This window comes from Uranotaenia lowii, chromosome 1 (genome assembly GCF_029784155.1).
Source record: "Uranotaenia lowii strain MFRU-FL chromosome 1, ASM2978415v1, whole genome shotgun sequence".
In the NCBI taxonomy this organism is placed as follows: domain Eukaryota; kingdom Metazoa; phylum Arthropoda; class Insecta; order Diptera; family Culicidae; genus Uranotaenia; species Uranotaenia lowii.
The window spans coordinates 127,189,544-127,199,894 of NC_073691.1; the positions used below are offsets into that span (position 1 = coordinate 127,189,544).

Genomic DNA, 10,351 nt, shown 5'->3' on the forward strand with positions numbered 1-10,351 from the left:
TATGTATATACATGGTGTTTCGATAGAAGGTCCAGCAGTTGATCGGCAGAGCTCGATTGCTCGTGTTCGCCGGTTTCATCATGTTCACCGTGGTGAAATTGGCTAACGCGTCGTTGTTTTGAAGCGGAGATTACAGGTTCAAGTCCTGCCGGTGAGCCGTTGTATCTAATTCATGATATTTACGGCTTATGTTTTTTCGTTCTTTGATACCTCATGTTTCTCTAATTCTTTCCACCACCTACGAAAATGTGATTTTTTTCAGGTACAAAGATGTACCAAACGAATTCATAACATCAGTATTGAAAAGTCCATTAATTCTTAGTACCTTAGTACTCTGATCCCAAGCTTGTGCCTTTATTATGAACGAGTTTGCTTGAAAAAAAATCGAAACTGCTACAAATGAATAGTGGTTGAACTAGTTCTGCAAAATAACTACGACACTTTATGTAGAACATCTGAAAATTATCTTCATTCACGTTTCCTGAGAAGAAATTTTTGTTAAGTATATCGTTAGAAAATTGCAAACTCGCTTTTGTACCGAGAGTATAACAATTTTTTTCCTCGAATTTACAATGTGTGAATATTGCTTAAATCCTTTATGTTGAGCCTCATTTCTGAAGCACATTGTATCTGCCACAGGTCCGGAAGCCAAAATTACCGTTGGTTAATGTACAATGAAATGATGTTTTGGTGTCAAGTCTTATTTAAACAATCCTAAGTACATTGCATGATGTTTTTCAATTTCTTCTCGCAGTTCCGTTATATCAGCAGGTGAAAAACGATGTAATAGACACAATTCTGTCAATTCGACTAAAGCTTTGCAGTAACACCAAACATTATCGTAATGTGGCACATAATTCAGTTTAATTTCTCTGAACTCATTTTAAAGTTTTGTTTTCAATGCGTTTAGTTTTGGTTGAAAAATACGTCAGTTTGTTTACTAGCTCTTAAGCAGAAGTAGAAAGTGCAATAATTAATCTTTTAAGTGAAATAATTTAACAATGCTCATATGTATTTATTCAAAATGACCCGCAAAAAATATGGATAAAAGCCGTCAATTTACCGGTGAATTCGAACACTAAAAATAAGTATGTGTGCTCAAACCATTTTCTGAAGGTGAGATATGATCCGATAATTTTCAACTAGATGGAAAAATAATTGTAAACATAACATAAACTCTTTACTTTATAGGTAAACCAGCCCCAATAACAGATATTCAAAGTCTAGACTGGGTTCCATCTTTGAATCTTGAGGGAAATTACTGTGTGGTTAAATCATGTCGTCCTATGCAAGGTTATTAGGTCGGGATTCAACCAGATCGAACTGAACGCCATTAACAGTTTTCCGAGGCACTTGAGTTTAATGTAATAATATTTTCAACTTTAGGCAAAATCTGTAAAATTTGTCAACCAGAACCAATAGTTTATAACCCCAGGAACACATCCCAGTGAATAAAATTACTTGTTTTAGTATCACAAACGAATGACATGAGTTCCAAAATCTGCAGTTTAAAAAATTTCTCATGGCGTTCAGTTCGGTCTGGTCGAAGCCAGGTCATAGATCTCTGACTTTGTCAGTAAGTAGGCGAGGAGAGCGCGGTGAGGTTCAGTGAGTTTGTTTGTAAACATCGGTAAATTTGTTTGAGCTGAGGGCTTTGTTGGTAAACAAACTCCACGAACTCCGCAGTAGCCAAATCAAAATGACTGAATAGGAAGTTTTGCATATCGTTACACCTACTATGTATACACACCTTGGTCCTATGGTCGGAAAAAATATTATAGCTTTCCCCCCCGAAGATCTGTAGGTAACTTTAATCGTATTAATGAAATAAGACGTAAACATTGGTTTGTTACTTTGAAATTGCCAGAATATTTTGAATGGGAGGGAAAAGCTGTATGTAGTTCTCATTTTATTGAACGTAATTGATTTGACATACAAAATCATGAGGTAAAATTTTATTTGTTATTCAGTTATAGATAAACCGGCCAGTTTACAAGATTTTCATAACCCTGATTGGATTCTGAGCTTGAACCTTAACAAAACAAAGGAACACGGTAGCCCAGTCTAAACTTGTAGCTCAGAACCTATGGAAGTAGATTTGACAGGTACAAACGGCCTTAATTTCGAATACATAAAATGATAGATTTTCTTCGAATTATTTTTTGTAAATATCTTATCAGTTTTTTAACCTTCCTAGGCCGTTCGGGTCAATATGACCCGAAGCGAACTTCAAAATCGTCATAACTCTTTTGAAAAAAATCGGAAAAATATGAAATTTGGGACATATTACTAAAACCACGAGATACATAACCTGTAGAAAAAGCAACTTCCGGTGATCACCGGAAGTGCCCCAACTGGCAAGCCGAAAAAAAAAGTTACACATAAGCCGTTCGGGTCAATATGACCCGAGAGTTTGCGCGCGTTCCCCTGATGATGTATGTGAACCGATTTTCATGATTTTACATTCATTAGTTAGGAAATTTATTCTAGTTTCTGAATGTATGAAATTTCAGTTGATGTAACTTATCCGAACGTCTGGATTCTGCTCTGAATGGAAAAAACCTTCGAAAATAATGTCTTCTCAGAATTCCCATATCTTCTAATTGCTTTGACGTATTGAAACAATTTTATAAGTTTTGAAATTGTGAAAAATAAATCTTTTTAAACATATAGAAAAATTTAAGGTCATATGGAATTTTTGGTCGCTAGCGTGGATTTTCTGAAAAAAAGCATCTTTTTATGAACTTTTGCTTTGCAGTGTTGTATCTCATTCTTAAATGAACCGATTTCCAAAATTCAAATTTTATTTTTATTTTGATAACATGATCATCATTTTCACTGAATACACATAGTATTTCAAATATCACTGTTATTCGTAATACGAGAATGAAAACAAGAAAAAAATCGTGATTTTCGAACCCGTCTGTTATGATGCGCACATTTCTCATTTTGTTATTGTGATTTCTTAAAACTTTTCATCAAACCTGCCCAATTTTTATATACCCAATGATAGATTTCAATCTCTACAATCGATTGATATGCTGTTTATGTGGTTTTTCAAAAATTTGTAGCAACGTTTTCCGAATTTACTAAAAGATATCGGAATTCGTCCAGATTTTCAAACGTTTTGTAGCAAGCAAACACAACCCCCCGGGAGAGCTTAAATCGAACAAATTCGTGGCTCTCCCGGTCGTGCTCTCGAAATCTGCCTTCCTATAGCAGACTGAAGGAATCGCACGCATAGCTACGTAGGGTGGTTTGTGCTGATACTTATGAATATTTTTACCTGTAGAATAGCTAAGTCATTTTCTTCATCATTTTGATTGTTTTTCAGCTTTTCAAAGTTACAGAGACTTAGTTCACAAATGTTTTAAGATATTTTTAAGAATCCTCATTTTGCAAAATAATTTCGGTGTCATCTTCTTTGATTTTTATTTGTAACATAAAATTTACATACATACATAATACTTTTACACAAGTGTGAATGATTTCGATGTTAATTTTTGAACTATTTCAAAACCATACGTATTAAAATAAGATTTGCTGTTTATATTTCAGATTACTAATCTGAACTTCAAATCCGAATGATGAATAAAATTTTAGAATAAATAATTCAATATTCACGATTCATATATCTTTGTTCACAATTTATTTTTTCTGAATTCAAAACTCTTAAATCGGAATTATAAAATTGTTCATAATATTAAGCTTCCAATGGTGAATTTTGAATTAACACAATTTTGCATTCTTTTTTAAACCCTTATTCAAAAAAGAACAAACTCACGATTGAAAATTCGTACTCAAAAATTGTATGTTTCATATTTATGATACTAAATTCGAAACTGTCAAATTTGAATTAAAATTCTGATTTTTGTTAAGTTATGAGTTTAGAAATAAGAATAAGCAATTCTTTTGTCTTAGTTTTCAATTATTAATTTATTCATTATAAATTCCAATTCTGAACTCTTAGAAAAATGTCAATTTGAATTGCAAAATTCATATTTGGAAAATCAAAATCCGAAAAACTAGTTTAGATCTCACTATTCAAAGCACAGCATTATGAATCCATAAAATTATTTCTAAAGTTTGAATCATAAATTATTTATAATTTATTAGGAGTTTTTTCTAATTTTTTTTTCTAAATCCTGATATTAAGTTAAAATTATGAATCTTTTTGAAGAAAACATGAGTAAAATAATAAAAATCACACTTATGTAAATGAAGAATGTCGATTTCAAATAATATCACTGAAACAAAAGATGTCGATCAAAATACTATGCAATAGGACAATTTTCTAGAACATAATGTCTTAACCTTTTAAAACACGACTTTTTTTTTAAATTGATATGGCAATTACTAATTCATTCAAAACTTCTTTTAATTCTCATAACACCACGAAGATTTCAAATTATGATTTAAACTACTTTTATGCATATTTTGTCTAATATTTCACATGTAAATTTAACCTCGATATTTATAGTATTATTAACTTAAAAATTTAAATCGTTGTAACATTGGTTGTGATTGTTTTTAATATAACAATATAAACGCGCTTCCGAAATAATTTAAATTAAGTGTCGTATTGAAACCACACTATGCATTAAAGATAAAATAAATTCGGAACTAGGTCTCTGTAAGTTTGAAAAGCTGAAAAACAATCAAAATGATGAAGACAATGACTTAGCTATTCTACAGGTAAAAATATTCATAAGTATCACCACAAACCACCCTACGTAGCTATGCGTGCGATTCCTTCAGTCTGCTATACACGCTAGAAACTATTAAACCATTTAAGATTCAAAAATAACCATTTTTGACCTTTTCCCGGGAAATGCCATTTTATGAGTTCTCCATGAGAACTCATAAAATGACTTTTCGGGGAGAAGTAGAAATATGGTTATTTTTCAAACTTAATCAGAAAGAGTGAAGAAGTAAAAAATGGTTATTTTTGAACCGTAATTAACAGCAATAGCAATATTGAACTATATTAAAAAATTATCGACAAAATTAAGCAAAAACTCGTTTTTCAAGTATGTTATTTATATTATTCATTGTGTTTCTAGTCTTATTTACAATTTACCATTGTAATTTAGTGCCTAGCGCTAGGTGAACACCAACAGCAAAAGTGATTTTTCCCCCACGATCACCTAACGTCGGTGCCGAACAACTCCGGAAGTGGTGATCCCATGCCTGGGTGGCATTTTGTTAAACCGTAGCTTCAGCAAATGGCCAAAATACCTGTGTCGCAACACTAGTGCTGTTCGTTTACGGGGGGTTGAATAATTTATTGGTGACCGGCGGGTGTTGTTTCTCGAGTAGTCCAGTCGGTTCCAACTCCTTCCGGATGGTGAAAAAACGGTCGTCACCGTATCTCGCGTTTCGCACCGAAATGATAAAAAAACCTAAAACAAGAATGCTTAAATCAGTAACACAATTTTCTTCCTTGTAAGGCTATATCAAAAGAAAATAAAAACTTACCGGATTATTGAGTGAGGACCGCTTCTAGATAGTGAGAAGAATATGCTTTTTCAGCTTTCGTTTTATGTGACTGATTAGGATGAACCGCGGAACATTTAACTTGATGATGATTTTGGTGTTTGTATAAAAATTTCAAGCGGGGTCTTCTAATCCGTGTCCTGAAATATGTTTTGCTAGGTTGGAATTTCTATTTAAGATAATCAATAAAACACTATTTACCTTTTATGTTTACCAACAGATTTGATGTGTTCCAGAATTAAATGGACCGATTGAAATGATAATTCGATTCAGTTACGCGGTATAATGGATTTTTTTCTTAAGCGTTCGCCTGCACATCGATTTTTTCAAAATGGCTACGATAAAAACACCAAATTATTCAAACATTTTTTGGTTAACGCCCGAGAACTACAAAAATGGTTAAAATTCATGAAGGAAAAATTCTTAAAAAATAACCATATTGCCAGTTTTCGGGCCAAAGCCATAAAATGGTTATTTTTGAACCAAAAATGGTTAAATAAAATTGAGCGTGTAGGAAGGCGGATTTCGAGAGCACGACCGGGAGAGCCACGAATTTGTTCGATTTAAGCTCTCCCGGGGGGTTGTGTTTGCTTGCTACAAAACGTTTGAAAATCTGGACGAATTCCGATATCTTTTAGTAAATTCGGAAAACGTTGTTACAAATTTTTGAAAAACCACATAAAAAGCATATCAATCGATTGTAGAGATTGAAATCTATCATTGGGTATATAAAAAGTGGTCAGGTTTCATGAAAAGTTTTAAGAAATCACGATAACAAAATGAGAAATGTGCGCATCATAACAAACGGGTTCGAAAATCACGATTTTTTTCTTGTTTTCATTCTCGTATTACGAATAACAGTAATATTTGAGATACTATGTGTATTCAGTGAAAATGATGATCATGTTATCAAAATAAAAATAAAATTTGAATTTTGAAAATCGGTTCAATTGTGAATGAGATACAGCGCTGCTAAGAAAAAATGTTACCTCTTTTGAAAAGTGAGAATTTTTTTTTTCCGGTAATTCCAAAATCGCGACCAAACTCCCATGGGACCCTAAAATTTTTATATCTGTTTAAAAAGGTTTATTTTTCACAATTTCAAAACATATAAAAAAAATTTAATACACCCACATATACTGCAGATATAAGAATTTTAAAATGAAGTCGTTTTTCTGTTCGAAGCATTCTATAGGTCATCTGCTTAGTCAAATCGATTTAAGTTTTATATATTTAAAATTTTGAATAAATTTCCTAAACAATGAATATAAATTCATAAATATCGGTCAAGATATGTGACCAGTGGAACGAAATCAATTTAATATTCAAAACAAGCGAAAAAGAATTTGTTCAAAATCTTGCGAACGGCCTAGGAAGGTTAAACAAACTATATTTTTAGTATTTTAGATAGTTCTACTGACTCTTTTGAGAGCTTACTAAAAGATCGCTGCGATTCGCCAAATATGAGATTTTTATTGTTGGCAAAGTCTTCGATGTCAACTTTACAAAGTTTAGATTAAAACTACGCTTCAGAGATTGATACTAACAATAATTAAAATAACAGCCTTGAACCAACCGTTTCCATGTCCAGTTCGGAACAAGGGCGCCCAAAAATTCCTGAAGGTAAACTTATTATTACAAGAATGATAACACAACAATTTATCATAGAGACTTTTTTTTAAATTAATTTGAATCAAGAAAATCATTTTTATTTTCAGACCCGTCAAAGATGCTTGCGTTATATCGCACGGAGCTAGGTCGATTTCAAAACCATTGTTTTTATGTAGAAAACAGACTGCGAAAAGGGATCGAGTTTCAGAAAATGACGAAAATTGCAATCATTTTACAGGAGTTCATAGATTGAAACTTCTTAAATGCATTTTTGATTATGTCAATCCACATTTGGATACGGCAAATTGCAATTTATCCAAAGAGGAAATGTTCGTCATGACCTTAATAAAGTTAAGATTCAATTTATCGTTTGAAAACGTTGTCGTACGAATGTAGTGGTAGTCGGCACACGATTTCTAAATATTTTCATCGTACACTCTTCTTCATTCACGAGTGAAATATGCGCTTGAACCAACCGGACGGGAGAAGCTTATCTGGCGCACACCAAATAGTTTTAAAAAAATTTATAGAGATAAAAGAATTTTCATAACAGACTGTTTTGAACTGGCAACTATCACTCCTGGCGACATCACATCAGCAGCAGCCCAATTTAGTAACTACAAAAAATCGGAAATAGCGAAATTTCTCATCGCAATACATCCTGGTACCATCTGCTTCATAACGGATGGTTTCACAGGACGATGTTTCGATAAAGAAATAACCAAAAGAAGTGGTTTCCTCGACATGCTGAAAGAAGGACCCGTAGTTCTGGCAGAAAAAGGGTTTGATATAAAAGATCTCATCAGAAACAAAAAGGCTACACCGAACATTCCAACATTTTTAAGAAGAAAAAAAAGAATTTACTCCTCAAGAACTGGAACACGATAAGCAAATCACAAGTCTGCGAATTCACGTGGAAAGAGTAATATCGTTGCTGAGGAAGAAGTATCAATATGGTAACGGACCAATGGAAGAAAAAGCATTATAGTTCGTCTATTATTTAATGAAAAAAATCGTTTAGCTTGAAATGATTCTAACTTTTCAGTTCAATAAGTTTACCTAGTTTACCTGGTTTGCGTGTAGCATTACACAATATACACTGATAGAGCGTGACATAATATACACAGTGATATACACTGATTTCACAAATGCGCGTCGCGCAGTTATGAAATACGCTGTTTAATTTAGTCCACTATTCAAAATAATGAATAGTGGAGAGGGCTTAAATAACTGATTAAGGACAACATGCTAGATTTGTTTCAATTGTAACTCAAAAATTTCTTTGAATATTCGATCAAACGAGTAAATAAATAGACTGATTTTGATCATTCTACTGATTTTATTAGCTTTCTTATCGTTAACTTTATTTTATAATTTGAGACTTATGAAACTAACAAGCATCTTTTACTTTGTGTGAATGCTGCTCGGCTAACTTTTATCCAAAAATACATAAATATAAAACGCAAAACCTGTAGCATGAACGTGAATTTATCGTAAAAACATATTAAAATTTCTTAAGCTAACTGAAATTAAAAAAGTTCTTTCTCTTATTTCCTATCATAACAACAAACATCGGACCAGAGCACGCATTGGTAGCACACTGAAGTGTGCGGAAATGTGCGCTGGAATGAGCGGAAATTCACCAGATGTGCAGCAAAATTCATCAGATGTGCGGTAGAATTCATCAAGTGTCAACAAAATTTATCAAGTGTGCGGAGAATTCACCAATTGTGCTGAAAAGTTCATCAGATGTGCATTCCATCTTTGATTATCGATTTACATGGGATTCGATGAATACTTCATGCCTCTGCATCGGACATCCAAAACGTACAACATTTAGGTATATCACAGTTGCGCGTTGCTCCACGGGCGAACACCAATCTTCCGGGTACTTCTGTTTGCTTTCGTCTGTAATTGAGAGGCCACGCATTGTCACAGCTAGAAGTAAGATTCTAGAAAAATCCAGCAAATTTTTGTTGAGAATAACTTTTTAGAGCTAAAACACTCATCTTTGGTTTTTTGTTAACTCTAACAGTAGTACTGAATACACATTAAAAACTTAAAAGCTAAACACAAGTAAAAAAAACGTTTCAACTTAAAAGCTACAAGCACCTAATTAAGTATTATACTAAGCCATAAAAAACACACACAATTAAAAAAAAGTCAAGTACTAAAAACACATTGAAAAAACCATTTGTCGGTTTGTGTAGGCTTTGGCCAAAAGTTCAGGCAGAATCGCTTATTCGAAATAATATGATGCTTTATGTGTCGTTCGCTTCAAAGCTCTGAATTCTTCTTCAAAGCGATCGCTTTTTTATCCGAATCGCTTTAAACAAAAAGCATTTCACTAACTGAACCTGTCACGAACATTTGAGCTTGTATTTGATGAAAATATTTGAATTTCTCATCTAACTGGAAATCTTTGCCTTCATTGATTATAATACATATATGTATTCCAAATCAAGAATTTTCAACTGCTTATTCAGTTCGGCATTTTTTTTTTAATCTGAACGGACATTTTATCTCAACCGTTCGTTGTCGGCAGCAGTTGCAAGTCATGATCGAATCCGGAGACGCTGCGATGAACGGATGTTTATAACTCAAGAACAATCAACAATCTGAAAACGTGGCGTTCTGGTGGTTTCTCATACATTTTCGGAATGCTTTTTTAAGCCTTTTGTTCTTGCAACTTCCCATAACTTGTGGCTTCAGACACAAATATGCAATCCTTTGGATAACATATTTTTTTTAGTAATGCCATCTTCTTCGGGACATTATCAGCATCCGTATGGGCACATTGCTTCAATACTAACGCTGTCACTCTACCCGTTCGAACAAACCACCAGAAGTCACAGCTTGACTGATCTCGGGTATGCAGTTCCACATCGTCGATCTCTTCTTCAGTTAATTTCAACATGACCATCTCAAACTTCCTCTTGATCACGTTGAATTTTTGCTTTTCTAAAGCTGGATCGAATAGATTCTGCAGCATGATGTTTTTTCTCCGCAAGAATCTTTCCGGGATCATATGGCGATCAAAGCCTTCGCATGAAACCAAACTTCCGTCGCAAAATTTCTTCAATACTGCTGAATTGAGGCCCTTTTCTCGAACTTTCCCCAAAAAATCGCTTATATCAACCTCAACGTCGATTTTCTGAAAGTCCTTGATGTGAAAACTATAGTTAGTTTCTTTGATGGAGTGCTGAAGGTCGTCTTTAAATTTTTTTACGTTGGGTCGAACCCA

The 10,351-nt window shown here is 33.4% G+C and overlaps 1 long non-coding RNA gene and 1 pseudogene across 1 annotated transcript; both read right to left on the reverse strand.

Annotated features, from left to right (window-relative positions):
- Window positions 1-5,123: 5,123 nt before the first annotated feature.
- LOC129748709 (uncharacterized) lies at window positions 5,124-5,836 on the reverse strand. The gene is made up of 3 exons (XR_008737798.1): window positions 5,698-5,836; window positions 5,479-5,636; window positions 5,124-5,402 (listed from the first exon to the last, which is right to left on the reverse strand). It is a non-coding gene; the product is annotated as an uncharacterized LOC129748709 (long non-coding RNA).
- A 3,441-nt stretch (window positions 5,837-9,277) lies between these two features.
- Window positions 9,278-10,099, reverse strand: LOC129737911 (uncharacterized; annotated as a pseudogene).
- Window positions 10,100-10,351: the final 252 nt, after the last annotated feature.